Genomic DNA, 13857 nt, shown 5'->3' with positions numbered 1-13857 from the left:
TATATATATATATATTAAAAAAGAACGCATAAGAGATATTATCCTAGTAAAAAAAAATCTTGAAGACTGTATCTTCTATTGCTTTCATGTGGGTTGTAGCTGACGAATGGCAGCATGTGCTTTAACTATTGTTACATGCCTACGTGTTCTTTAGCGGCTCCAGCTGGTTGGCTGAGGCAAAAAGAACATGTCCGGCAATATTTTATTTTGTAGAAATTTTGGGATAGGATATTTTATTATGGGGATAAATTTAATTATGATGAATTTTAAAAATTTTAAATTTATTTTAATATTAGTATAATATATAAATGATCAGTCAATTTTTATATGATGTTCATATTAAAATAAATAAATAAATTTATAATTTATCATGCTCAAATTTTGGTCAAGATATTTAGACCTATCTTTTTTTTCTTTTAGTATTAAACTTGAGAACTATGTATTGGCTTTCAGAAACTCATCATTTGGTATTGACATAGAGAATATTAAATATTTCAGCTTTGTATTAAAATCAAGCATACATATAAATAAGATAGGGTTGTAAAATGAATCAAAATTTTTATGTGAAATCCTTGAAAAGAAAAAAAATCACAATTTCTAACCTCGTTTAAATGATTTCTAAAGTGTTTAGCATCGATTATAAATGATGTCCTTCCTCGTGATTAGAAAACCTTTTCAAACAAGGTAGTGGATTTTAACTATATAGAATTAATTTTTTGGTAAAGGTTGGAAGAGACATATGTCTTGGAAGCCATCCTTAAAATTTGTTTGTTGTATATTTGGTTTTTCTCCTTTTAGGAGGGGGGGATTAGAGACTGAAGAATAAGAAATCTAGCATAAAATCTTGGTATAGACATTGAAAGTTAGGGTTTGTGTCAACAACATGCAGCGGTGTTATATGCAATGGTGTACGTCAATAATATTGATACACCTATGATATTCTAATGGAAGGATTGAAAGCCTAAACCTATATTTTAACTCAAGCAAAAATAGGATCAACCATAGCTAATATAAAATCCAAAAAAGAATAATAGAAAACATTATTTCGCTCCTTCCAAATACTCATATATAATAACCCAGTTCTCAAGCAATATATACACCAAAATAATTGACACTAGATTACAAAATGAATACCTTTACAATCTTAATCCAAAAAATCCTTGATTTATATATCTAGAAAATTCATAAAGTGAGCCCATTTAGCCCATCAGACTTATATCGCCAACCCATCAGTAATATCAATATCGAAATAAAATATTTATAATGAGTTATTTAAATATCTAATAAATGATTAAAGCATAAATAAAGTACTAGCAAAAATGTTTCTTTTTAAATATTTAGTGTACTTGATTCAATGATCATCACTTGTATTTTTATAGATCATTTTTATAGAAGTATTAGAGATGACAGAGGACACTAATTATCAAAGTTTCATTTGTGCTTTACATTCTTATTTCATCAAAATTTATTTAAAAACATTAGAAATTACCATAACTAACTCAAAATATTATTTATACTTTATTGATTGGATTAACAAAAAATGTAATGCAAGAGTATAATGCACATGTTCCAATGTCTACTTATAACATCACTTCAACTTATAACTCTCTTATACCTCCCACAAAATAGAATATGATAACCTCCCAAACCAGCATTAAACAAGTGGGGCCAAAATCTCTCTTACATCTACATAAGGAAGATGGCATAAAATAGTGCACTTCTCACATTTAAAAATTCAGAATTCCTCCAAAGCCATGCCATGAGTTATGCAATTTGAATGCAATTATAAGAAGTTATGGCTTAAATAGTTAATTATGATAATTCATTGAATACAAGAATTGCCTATAATAATGCACATTGTATGTATAAAAATATACCCACCAAACTTATTTCATTCCAATTATAATTTTAGAGTAATATTCATAATTGTATTTTAGTTCTTCTATACAACTATTACAAAAGTTATAAATGTCTCATTTTTTTAATATGCTGAAAAACATACATAGAGAAAATCAACATGTAGATGTTCAACTTTTTACAATCAAAATATTTAAAATGAAGCATACAACAACATACTAAAAGTTATAAAGGTGAAACATAGTAAAACCCTAGAAAACTACATTTTCAATCATAAATTTTTATAGACTTACCAGAATTGAAATCAGATTTAGGAGTTCATAAGACTACTTTGGGCTCTACAAAATCCCTAACTAGCCAAACATATGAAACCCAAGCTTTGGCCTATGAATTCTCTCACTTTATTTCTCTCTTATTCTCCTTCTATTCCTTTCCTTCTTTTTCCAATAAAATGGCTATGGTGAGGAAACAAATGGGTTTAGATATTTGATTATTTTAAAATAATCATTTTGGTTTAGCACCATGTTGCCAACTTTCCCTGCACTTTAGTTCCCAATAGAATAATCTAAATACTCCAAGACTTCTCATACTTAAGAGCTGAGCACCATGGCGGTGCTACTCAACTCTGAAAAATCCTTAAAACAACATTCCCAAATAGGGAAGATCATATCATGTTGCTAACATCCACAGTGCTGTAGCACCCCAATAACACTTTTGATATTTATGAATTTTCATCTCTCAATTTCAATTCTTGACATATTTAGGGTTTATTTGGCACTATAGGACTTGTAATTACTAACTAAATCAAATTTAGATAAATGTTCTTCTCAAACTAAATTAATTGCTTGAGATTAGAGCAGCAGGAATTACATCCTCCCCTCATTATAAGGAATATCATCATTGATCTTTCCAATATACACAAAGCAAGTAGAATAAATCTAAATACAAATGTCTCATCTTAGCTTCTTTCTTCGAAGTTGATTCTTATTCTAACCTTTGCTTCAATGGAACTTAACTTTGAGAATCTATTTATTTCTTAACTACTTCACATTGTAATTTAGAATGCATTGAGATTCTTCTCTGTAAGTCAAGTTAGATTGCACTTCAACTTCATTTTTGGGAGCTCTCTAATTCATGTTTGATAACATTTTCTTAGAATTGATATATGAAATATGTTTCGAATATCTGATATATGGCATGGAAAGGATAATTTGTGAGTAGATTTTTTAATTCTTTGAATCACTTTAAATAGTTCTATACATCAATGACTCCATTTACCATATATCCCATATATACTTACTCCATTGATTGGACTGTCCTTCAAGAATACAAAATAACCAAATTGGAACTTCAAAAATTTATGCCTAAGATCAAAATATTTCCTCTACCTATCTTGACATACTTTTAATCACTTTCTAGTCAACATAATCTTTTATGTAGCACAATCCTCTAGCTCAAAACCTATCTTCTTTTTGTATTCTAATTTTACCCATACCAATATTTTCGTACACCTTCTCCTACATAGAACTTCATAGGGAGACATACCGAAACTTACTTGAATTATGTTGTTAAAAGAAAATTCAGTTAAAGGTCCCATCTTCCTCCAAAATGTAGAATACACAACCACAATAAATCTTTTAACACCTGAATAAATCTCTTTAAGTATTTATCAATTTTGGGGTAAAACATTGTACTAAAATATTGGGGTAAAATATTTACCCATTTGATCAAAGATGATGATTTTAGTTCAACAGCTTTGAAGTGAATCTTCCATTATGATCAAAGAAGATGATTTTAGAAATTCCATGCAATCTAACAATCTTCTTTATATATAGCCAAGTCAGCTTATCAAATGAATCCATCTATCTCATTGGCAGAAAATGAGCATACTTCATCATTCTATCCATAACCAATCATATAACATCATGGCCTTGCTTAGAGCTGAGAAAACTTAAAGGAAAATCTATAGTGATTTCCCCCCGCTTTCACTCAGAAATAGGAAATGACTATAGTGACAACTAGGTCTCTAATGCTCAATATTCACCATTTACATACTTTATGAATAGAGACTATTTATGCCACATCTCATTTAAACCTAGGACACTAGAACATCAAATTTAAAACATGATATATCTTATTACCGCCATGGTGAATGTTTTGCCGAGAATAATGGGCTTTATACAAAATATCATTTCTCAGATCACAGCTACTTTTTTTTTGGAACCCACAATCTACCGCCTTAGAATATTATGCCTTGATTAATCACTTGCAGTTCAGATCTCTTTCCAAAATGAATTTTGTCTACCAATCTCACATACTATTCATCTATCTTTTATTCTTATCCTACAATATGGGTTGAATTATCATCTGAGAAATAATTCTAGCTGGCACGTGAAATGAGCATACTGCTTTTAATTCTAGCCTTTTTATCTCCTAAATCAGTGATTGTTTAGAAGTAATCAAAATGGTTTCCACTCCCACATACTTCTTACTAAGAGTATTAAAAATCATATTTTCTTTTCCATGCTAATAAATAATGACCAAATCATAATTCTTAATCTTTTCAACAATATTTGATGAGAGAGAAGGTCTGTAATTCTCGATTTTGACGATTTTTGAAATCCTGTTATGCAAGTTTTCTGCAACGTCGTCAATGGCATCGGAGGATCGCCGGCCACCTTTGGCCGGTGGCCCCCTCAAAATTCGCCAACCTACTCCCTCTTCTTGGATTGTTTCACGTCTCAGTACGGAGTCGTCTCCACCAGCTTTTGGAGATAACGGTCACGATAAAGAATTCAATTTCTAGACAATGAAGGACATATTTTAATTGTAGATGAGTTTAATGTCAAAACTTCTGAATTCTGTGATGATATCAACAATCTCCGAAGTGATGTTTCTAAACAATCTGCTAAATGAATTTCCACTTCTTGTGTTAATGCGGCTGATAAGAGTTTGATAAAGTCAAATGTTTATCAGAACTCAAACATGAACAACCTGATTACTGAAGATCAGGTTTTGGTTGAAGCTGCGGTAGTTACTAAGGAACATGAAGGCAATGATCAAATTACAGACCTGGTTACTGTTCAGAAATGCGATTATGGAGTTTTGGGTAATTGTGATATGAATTCTTAGGTTGCTGAAAATTCAAAGAAACCTGTAAATGGGAATGCTAGCACAAATGTGTGGACGAGGAAAGCAAATATCAAAGTATCGGATTTGAATTTTGGTAAGGATTTTGTGGAAGAAGATGGTGTGGTTAAACTTAATTTTGAAAAAGAGTTGGAGAACTCTAACAAATTAAAAAAATCCTTAATTATCAAACTTTTAGGAGATAACATCCCTTTCCATGTAATAAGCCTTGAACTAAGAAGGCAATGAGGAAGATTTGGGAAATTTCATTTGAATCTGCTTGGATTGGGCTGGGTACTTTGTGCCTTCAAAAATCCTGATAGTTTGGATGAAATTATAGCCTCAGGTCCCTACTATGTGAATGGGAATATTGTTGGATTGGATAGATGGACAGCATCTTTTTCTCCCTCCTCGTTTAAAGTTCTCACATCCCCTATCTGGATCCATATGCCAAACCTCCCTCTTCAATGTTGGGATTAAGTCAACATTTGTAGAATTGCTTCCAAGGTGGGTACTCTTTTATTTGATTGATGGGAATATGTTCCAATGGAGTAGAAGAGAATATGCAAGAGTTTGTGTGCTTATTAAACTTGATGAAATTTTACCTTTGGGAGTATGGGTTGAAGGTAACTTAGGAAAGTTTTATCAAAACATTGAGTATGAGAGATTACCCACTTTTTACTTTACATGTGGAAAGCTTGGACATCTCAAAGAAGATTGTTCAAAAAAAGTGTTACCAGGTAACACTTCAAACCTAGATATGGGAATTCAGGTTAATGAAGAAATTTTGATTGAAGACAACAATCTGAAAGAAACAACTTCTAAAGCTTCTGCTGATATTGGCTCCGAAGGAAAGGATAATGGGCCTTGAATTCAGGTTGAAAACAAAAAGAAGAAAATTCCTGTAACAGTTAACAAAACTCAAATTTTCAATAAGGAAGGAATGAGTTCAAAAGAAATTCGTGTTGAAGTTACAAATGATCTGGTTGATTTCAATTTAAATAAGTCTGATAAATCGGGTAAGGAGACATGTGCTATGAAGCCTTCTTTAATAGTTTCAGATAGAGATCATGATGGTTGGGTAATGTCATCAAATCCAGAGCTATTGTCAGCCTGTCTCAAGATAATAAATAGAACGCCAACAAATTTGAAGCCTTAAAAGATCTATCAAAGGAGAAGGAAAATAATGAAGAATTGATTCTTCCAGAAAAATAGAATTTAAGCACGGGTGATATTACAGAAGAAAATCAAAACATGTTAGTGCTATCCAATGCTGTTCATAAAGATCTGAGAGAGATTTCTAGTACAGCTAAGAAGAAGGGTTTGAAATAATTAAAAGGGCTTGGACCAGTAAAATTGATGACAAGAAATAGAAGAACAGAGGGAGATGAGAAGGACAAAGGGGGGAGTCTCTCCCCACTTATCCAAAAATGAATTCCATAGTGATTTGGAATTGTAGAGGAGCCAAGAAAAAAAAGGCTTCTCTATACCTTAAGGAGATTGTTAAAGAACATAAAGTTATTTTTGTTGGTGTTTTGGAAACTAAATTGTCTTTTATTGACAGTATGGAAGTGGATTCTTTAATTGGCATTGGTTGGGAATTCTATTATGTTCCTTCAGCTGGTCTTTCTGGAGGAATTTTGGTCATGTGGAAGAGCAGGTTGGCTTCTTTTAATGTGATAGATACATCTTCACTATTCATTATAGGTGATATGGATATTCCTCTCATTGATAAATGGAGGATTACTACCTCTTATGGCAGCAAAGAAGTTTACACAAGAAGAGATCTTTGGAAAGGTTTGGAACCTCACATTTCTATTAATTTTCCTTTAATCATTGGTGGGGATTTTAACTGTTTTCTTTCAAAAGAAGAGAAGAAAGGAGGTAGAAGATTTCTACTGTCTTCGGGGCCTAAAGATATGAAGTCTTTTATGACTTCTAATAATCTTTATGAACTTAAATTCATGGGACATATGTTTACTTGGAGTAATAATAAGAAAGGGCTGGACCGAATCATTGAAAGATTCGATAGGATGATTTTTTATTCTTACTCTATCAACACTAACCAACGTCTAGTGGTTAAGCATCTTCCTAGAATCGCATCTGATCACTGTCCTATTCTTTTGAATCTTAGCAGTTTGTCTCCTAAACTCAGCAATTCTATCAAATTTGAGAACATATGGGCTTCTTACCCGGCATCATATTCTGTGGTGAATAACGTTTGGAATAGGAAAGATGTTGGTTCACCTTCTGATATCCTTAATACTAAAATGAGAAGAACTCTAAAAACTTTATATTTTTGGAGCAGGGCAAAACACCAAAACTTGGAACAATTAAAGGATACACTAAAGAGGGAGATTCTACAACTTCAAGAGAAGGAAGCTATGAATGGAATGCTATCTTCTGATGAAATTTGTTTGTTGAAATTCAAAATTGATGAATTAAACTCTAATTTGGCTCGGTTAAGTACATGGTGGAAACAACAGGCAAAAGTGAAGTGGATTATCGAAGGTGATCAAAACTTTATATTCTTTCACTCTTTTGCTAGTGCTAGGAAAATTGTCAATTTCATTTCTAGCATTAAGGATGATTTGGGAAATTTGTTTGAAAATCAAAATAAGATTGAAGAAGTTCTGATCTATTATTTCAAAAATATATGGTCTGAAAAAAATTGTATGCTTACTGGTTGGCCGGATAATAGAAATTGTCTGGATGAGGAAGATAGATTGCTGCTTTGTAAAGAATTTTCTATAGAGGAAGTGGAAGAAGCTCTTAAAGGAACTACGGATTGCACAGCTCCAGGAGAAGATGGTGTTTCTTATTTTTTTTTTTAAAGTTACTGGCCCATTATTAAATCTGATTTATGGAAAGCAATCCAATTATTCTTTCTTACAGCAGATATGAATAAGAATTGGAAAAAAACTCACATTGTGTTCATTCCCAAAATCAATAATCCAATTTATACAGCTCATTACAGACCTAGTAGTCTTTGTAATACGGTCTATAAATTAATCTCCAAAGTTCTTCTCAAGAGAATCATTAATACTTCCCCAAAACTGATTTCTCTAGAGCAAGCGGTTTTTTTTCAAAGGAAGGGCCCTTCATGATCATGTTCTTATTGCCCAAGAGTTATTTAATAAATTCAGACATTCTAAAGCTTCTAAGGGATTGGTTTCTATCAAGTTAGACATCGAACAAGCCTACAATTCCATGGGGTGGCCGACTCTTTGCAAAGTGCTGGAATATTTTAGTTTTCCAATATCCTTCTCTAAGTTGATTATGGGTTGTGTGTTGAACTCACCCTTCTTTTGCTATTTTAATTAATGGGAATCCTTCTAATTGGATTGAAGCTAGTAGTGTCTTTAGACAAGGATGTCCCTTATCATCTTATCTTTTTATTCTCTGCTCACGGCTACTTTCAAATGCTATTTTGGAGAGGGAAAATATTGGTGTTCGGGTTAGCGGCAATAGTCCTAGAATCACACTTCTCCTATATGCTGATGATGTAATTGTTTTTGCAGAAGCTAAAATCACTAATGTGAAGTTGATTAAGGAAATCATTAACAAATATTGCAACTGGACTGGACAGAAAGTCAATACATCTAAATCGGGTTTGCTTTTTGGTAAAGTTGTCAACACAAAGATGAAGAGCAAGATTAAAAACATATTGGGCTATAAAGAGGTGAAAGAATTCTGTTATCTTAGCACTAGATTGGCTTTAAGAAAACTATCCAGATCTGATTATCAATTCATTGTTGATAATGTTATGAAGAGGTTGAATAGTTGGGGTTCTAAATTTTTGTCTCTAGCTGTCAAAATCACCTTGGTTAAATCGGTTATTCTTTCTATTCCCTCTTTTCATACTACTGTTTCTTTAATTCCAAAATAAATCCTTGAAGAGATTGAGAAATTATGTCGGAATTTCATTTGGAATAAAAGTAATAATGGGCAAGGATTACATTACGTTAGCTGGAACAAACTTTGTGAATCTGTTGATAATGGTTGAAGGGGTATACATTCTTGTATCAACAAAGTTGGTCCTCTTAGAGCTAAATTAGCTTGGAAATACTTAAAAGACGGGGAATCTCTATTGCATAAAATTCTTTTTCCTAAATACGGTTCTGTTTGTAATATTGGAAATAGAAACAGATCTGTTTCGGTGGCATGGAAGGTTATTAAAGACGGGAGCAAACATCTAAAACCAATTGTGAGGTGGGAAATTGCCAATGGGCAATCAGTCAATGTTCTGGAGGACATCTGGATTTTTGATAAAAGTCTAAATAGATGGCCAATGTTTGTCAATTCTCTGGTGGATATGACATAATTCTATTATATGGATAATTTTATAACTGATGGTTACTGGAATATGACAGAATTGGAGAAATTCTTTGGGCAGGAACTTATAAAACTGATTTTTATGATTCAAATCAATAATGAGCTAGAAGAAGATCAGTTATAGCTTATACATATGGAATTAGGTAAATTTATTACCTCTATTACTGCAAACTATAATGTTTAACAGTCCCCTATTTATAATAGATGGAAGTGGCTGAAGAGTGCTATGTTGAATGCCCGTGCTAAAAATTTTTGGTGGAGAATATTAAATGATGCTTTGCCTACTTTTTCTTTTCTTTCCTATAGAAAAATAGGAAGGATGGTGAATTGCCCAAGAGGTTGCAATGTAAAGGAGAATATTGATCATGTGGTTTGTAATTGTTTGAAAATTATAGATGTTATTCATCATTTGAATAATATGGGATTTTGTATTCCAATTTTTTCTTCCAAGGAAGATACTTTTAAAAGGAAAATATTTTTATTTCCAATATATTCTGTAATGCTATCCATCTCACTTGGAAAGAGAGAAATGAATTAGTTCATGGTAAGAACGAAACAAGCTCAAATTTCATTGCAGCGGAGGCTATTACTTATGTAGGAGCTTCTAAATCTACCAATTATACATCTATGGGCCGGTTGATTACTAATCAGCTTATGCTATTAGAAGATCATTGGTACTCTCCTCCACCCAATTGGATCAAGATAAATGTTGATGCGGCTTTATATTCTTCTTATAAAGGAGGTATAGGAGGAGTCGTCAGAGATCAAAAAGGTCAGTTGATTGCAGCTTTCGGCTATCCTCATATGCATTGGGATATTACTTATCTGGAACTTCTAGCAATAACATCCATTCAAGATGTATCAATAAATGGAGATATGATTACAAAGGTATCATTATAGAGAGTGACAATGCAAATGTCATCAAGCTCATTCACAAAGCTCTCAAAAAGGAAGAAGAGGTAATGATAAGTTTTCCTTTATTTTTGATTTGAACTTTGTTTATTTTTAATTGCATCAAGAGAAATTTTAATATGTTAGTGGATCTTTGTGCTAACTTTGGGGTTTTTCTTCTTTTTGGTGGGAAGATTTACTTTTGTACACGGTTCCTCCATCATTTGTCAAAATTTTGATGGAGGAATCCGCAACTTGCATTTAGCATGCTGTTACTCTTTGTGCTTCCTCTTTTTCTAGTTTTTAATGCAATTTTATTGCTCTTTCAAAAAAAAAAAATCATCTCTAACCACCTTCTCTATCTTAGATTCAATTGCTTCTAAGTGAAAATATACTTCAAACTCTAGTGGTTGATATAAATATCACATATAACACCATACAATCAATGTCTCAAGATCTTTGAAGCAAACAAAATCCATGCCAATTCTAAATAATGAGTTGGATAATTCTTTTCAAACTACTTCAACTTCATAAAAGTATAGGCAGCATCTCTCTAGTTCTCCTACAACAAACACTCTATGCCTCAGTATGGCATCACAATACACCTAGAAACCCTCTATCCTAATAGAACAATCAACACATGAGCTACCATAAGACACTCCTTCAACTTCTAAAAACTATCTTCATATTATTTTATCCAGTTAAATGGTATAGTCTTCTAAGTTAATCTAATTACATGGATTGTAATTAACAAAAGCCATTAATAAATTTTCTTTAATAACTTACTATGCCCTAAAAATTATAAAATTTTGATATAAATGTTGGCCCTAGCCAATCCACCATAGCATAAACTTTTTTGGGGATCCTTAGAAATACCTTACTTACTCACTTTGTACCTAAAAAATATTATAGACTTAACCAAAATTCATATTTAGAGAACTTAGCATACAACTTTTTTTATCTCAAAGTCCCCCCGATCAATTTTAAAAGAACTACATGCTCTTCTTTATATTTTAAATACACCATAATATCATCAAAAAATAAAATAATGACTTGATGCAAGTATCCCCTAAATACTTTGTGCATTAAAGCCATAAAAACTCATGGTGCATTTATCATTCTAAATGTCATCACTAGAAACTCATACTTCTAATATTTTGTGTTGAAGGCTATATTTGCCACATTTTCATCATTCAGTCTAAACTTATTGTACCCAGATCATAGATTAATCTTAGAGAATATAAATGCTTCTTCTAATTAATCAAATAAATCATGTATCATAAGTAGTGGATGATTATTCTTCATAGCCACCTTATTCAACTCTTGAAAATTAATGCAAATACTTAATGATTGGTCATTCTTCTTTGTAACATTATAAGATCTCTCTATGGTGATCCACTTGGAATTGTAAATCCTCTATCTAATTACTCTTATAACTAAATCTTTAATTATTGCATCTCCCTTAGTGTCATCCTATAAGTAGTATTTGTTATTAGAGTTATGCCCAACACCACCTCAATATAGAATTCTACCACCCTCTTTGGAGGCAATCCAAACAACTCTTTAGAAAAAAATATTAGAATAATCCTTTACCACTATAACATTGTCAAGACCTTTAAGTGATTTATTCAGATATCTTAAATATGTTAATAAAATAAAAACTTTCTTTCTACAGGCCTTATCAACTTGCAAAATTGATATCATAGAAGACAAGACACTTCTAGCACCTTGAAAATAAATTATTTCTCCTTCCAGACGTAAATTCAATCATTTTTTTGCTTCTATAAATTTGAGCTTAATTTTCTTAAGCAGCCCTTACCCACTATCAGATCATTTATATTAGGGGAAACTTAATCTACTGTGATTCTAACTTTCTATATAAAATATATATTTCCTACTTTCACAAGTTTCTAGCAATCAAATACTCACCATTATGCAACAAAATTGATAAATAAATTGAATGGAAAATAGGAACTATACCCAAACTATTTACAACATGCTAAAAATGAAATGAGTGGTTGTCTCCAAAATCAATTAAATAAGATATGATAGTGCAAAAATAAATGTTGTACTCATTACTACACCAAGTGCCTACTTCACCTCCTAGTTAGTTAGATTGTATACTCTAGGTCAAACCAAGGTTTCACTTGCCACTGTAATGGACTTCCTTAGAACTCCTCCTATAAACCCTACTGATTTCCTTGTGAAAACCCCTTAAGTAAAAAGGAGCACTCTTAAATATAAAGGCACCTTTTAGTGCAATGGTTAGAATTTCATTAAGAAACTTTGTAGTTAAGCTTCTCATCTCAATGAAATTCTAGGATGAGTGACCTCCTGGAAAGTTACACCAATAGTACAAAATCATGAGGCCCTTAGGCCAAAGAAGATAATGTATCAATAGTTAAGAATTTGGGTTATTATAAATGGTATTAGAGCAATACACTAACCAAAAGATGGGAACTAAGTGCCATATAAGTTAAAGACTTATGCCATGGGATCGACCACATAAACCTATATGGGATAAAGTGTTACTTTCTACGAGTCACCACATGAACTTGTAGGGGCCACCTCTAGAATCCTATCTTCCTGGTGGATGATTATTAGATAAAGATACTAATGAAGGCATCAATTACTTAAGTGGGAAGATTTTGAAACCCCTTAAGTAAAAAAAAGCTCCCCAAATTGAGGAAGGAATTTGAAGAAGCTTTCGGCTGCAAACATTAAAAATGGAATATGGTGGTCAGTCATCCTTGGATGACCGGAACACCAAATCCCTTAGATCTACTGCGCTTCAAACTATGTTGGATACAAAAGGTAGTTTTTCATTCAATCACAGCTTTTCTAGTTTTTTTAACTCTCCTCTGGTGATTAGAGAGGGAGGTTTGGTTTCAAAGAAAAATTTGTGCTGGAGATTGGTAAAGGAAAATAAATTATCGATGTTTTGAAAAGTAAGACTATTTCACCCTTGCCGGTTTTTATCCCTAGAGCAGATGATTTGGAGTCTTCCTCTTCAGGTTGCATTGATAACAATTTGGATAATTCTAATGTGTGGATTAGGAAACCACATATTAAAATTAATTTGAATGAATTTATTAATGGAAGTAAAGATGCTAAAGTGGTAAAACTTGACTTGGAAAATGAAAATCCAATGTTAATGTTTTGAGGAATTCATTGGTGGTGAAGATCCTTTGCAAAAACTTGCCCTTCTCAAGTTATGTTTTTGAATTAAAGAGGCAATGGGTTAAATTTGGAGGATTTCATATAACCTCACTTGGATTAGATTGGTTTTTGTGCTCATTTAAGTCACAGGAAGCAATGGAGGAAGTTCTTAATGGAGGTCCTTGGTATGTGGGTGGATTTGTCATTGGTCTAGATAAATGGTCTCCCAATTTTTCTCCTTATTCCTTGGATGGGATTTCTTCTCCTAGTTGGGTTCATCTTTCTCACTTGCCATTACATTGCTAGGATGAAATCAATATTATGAGAATTATTTCTAGTATCGGGACTCCTTCATTATTGGATGGAAACATGTTTAGAAGGGGGAGAAGGGAATTCACTAGAGCTTGCATTCGGGTTAAATTGAACTCGAAACTCCCTAGTGGTACCTGGGTTGAAGGTCTTCATGGCAGATTTTTTCAGAAATTT

This window comes from Dendrobium catenatum, unplaced genomic scaffold (assembly GCF_001605985.2).
Source record: "Dendrobium catenatum unplaced genomic scaffold, ASM160598v2 fragScaff_scaffold_1067, whole genome shotgun sequence".
Taxonomy (NCBI): Eukaryota; Viridiplantae; Streptophyta; class Magnoliopsida; order Asparagales; family Orchidaceae; genus Dendrobium; species Dendrobium catenatum.
Note: the sequence above shows the minus strand (reverse complement) of the source record.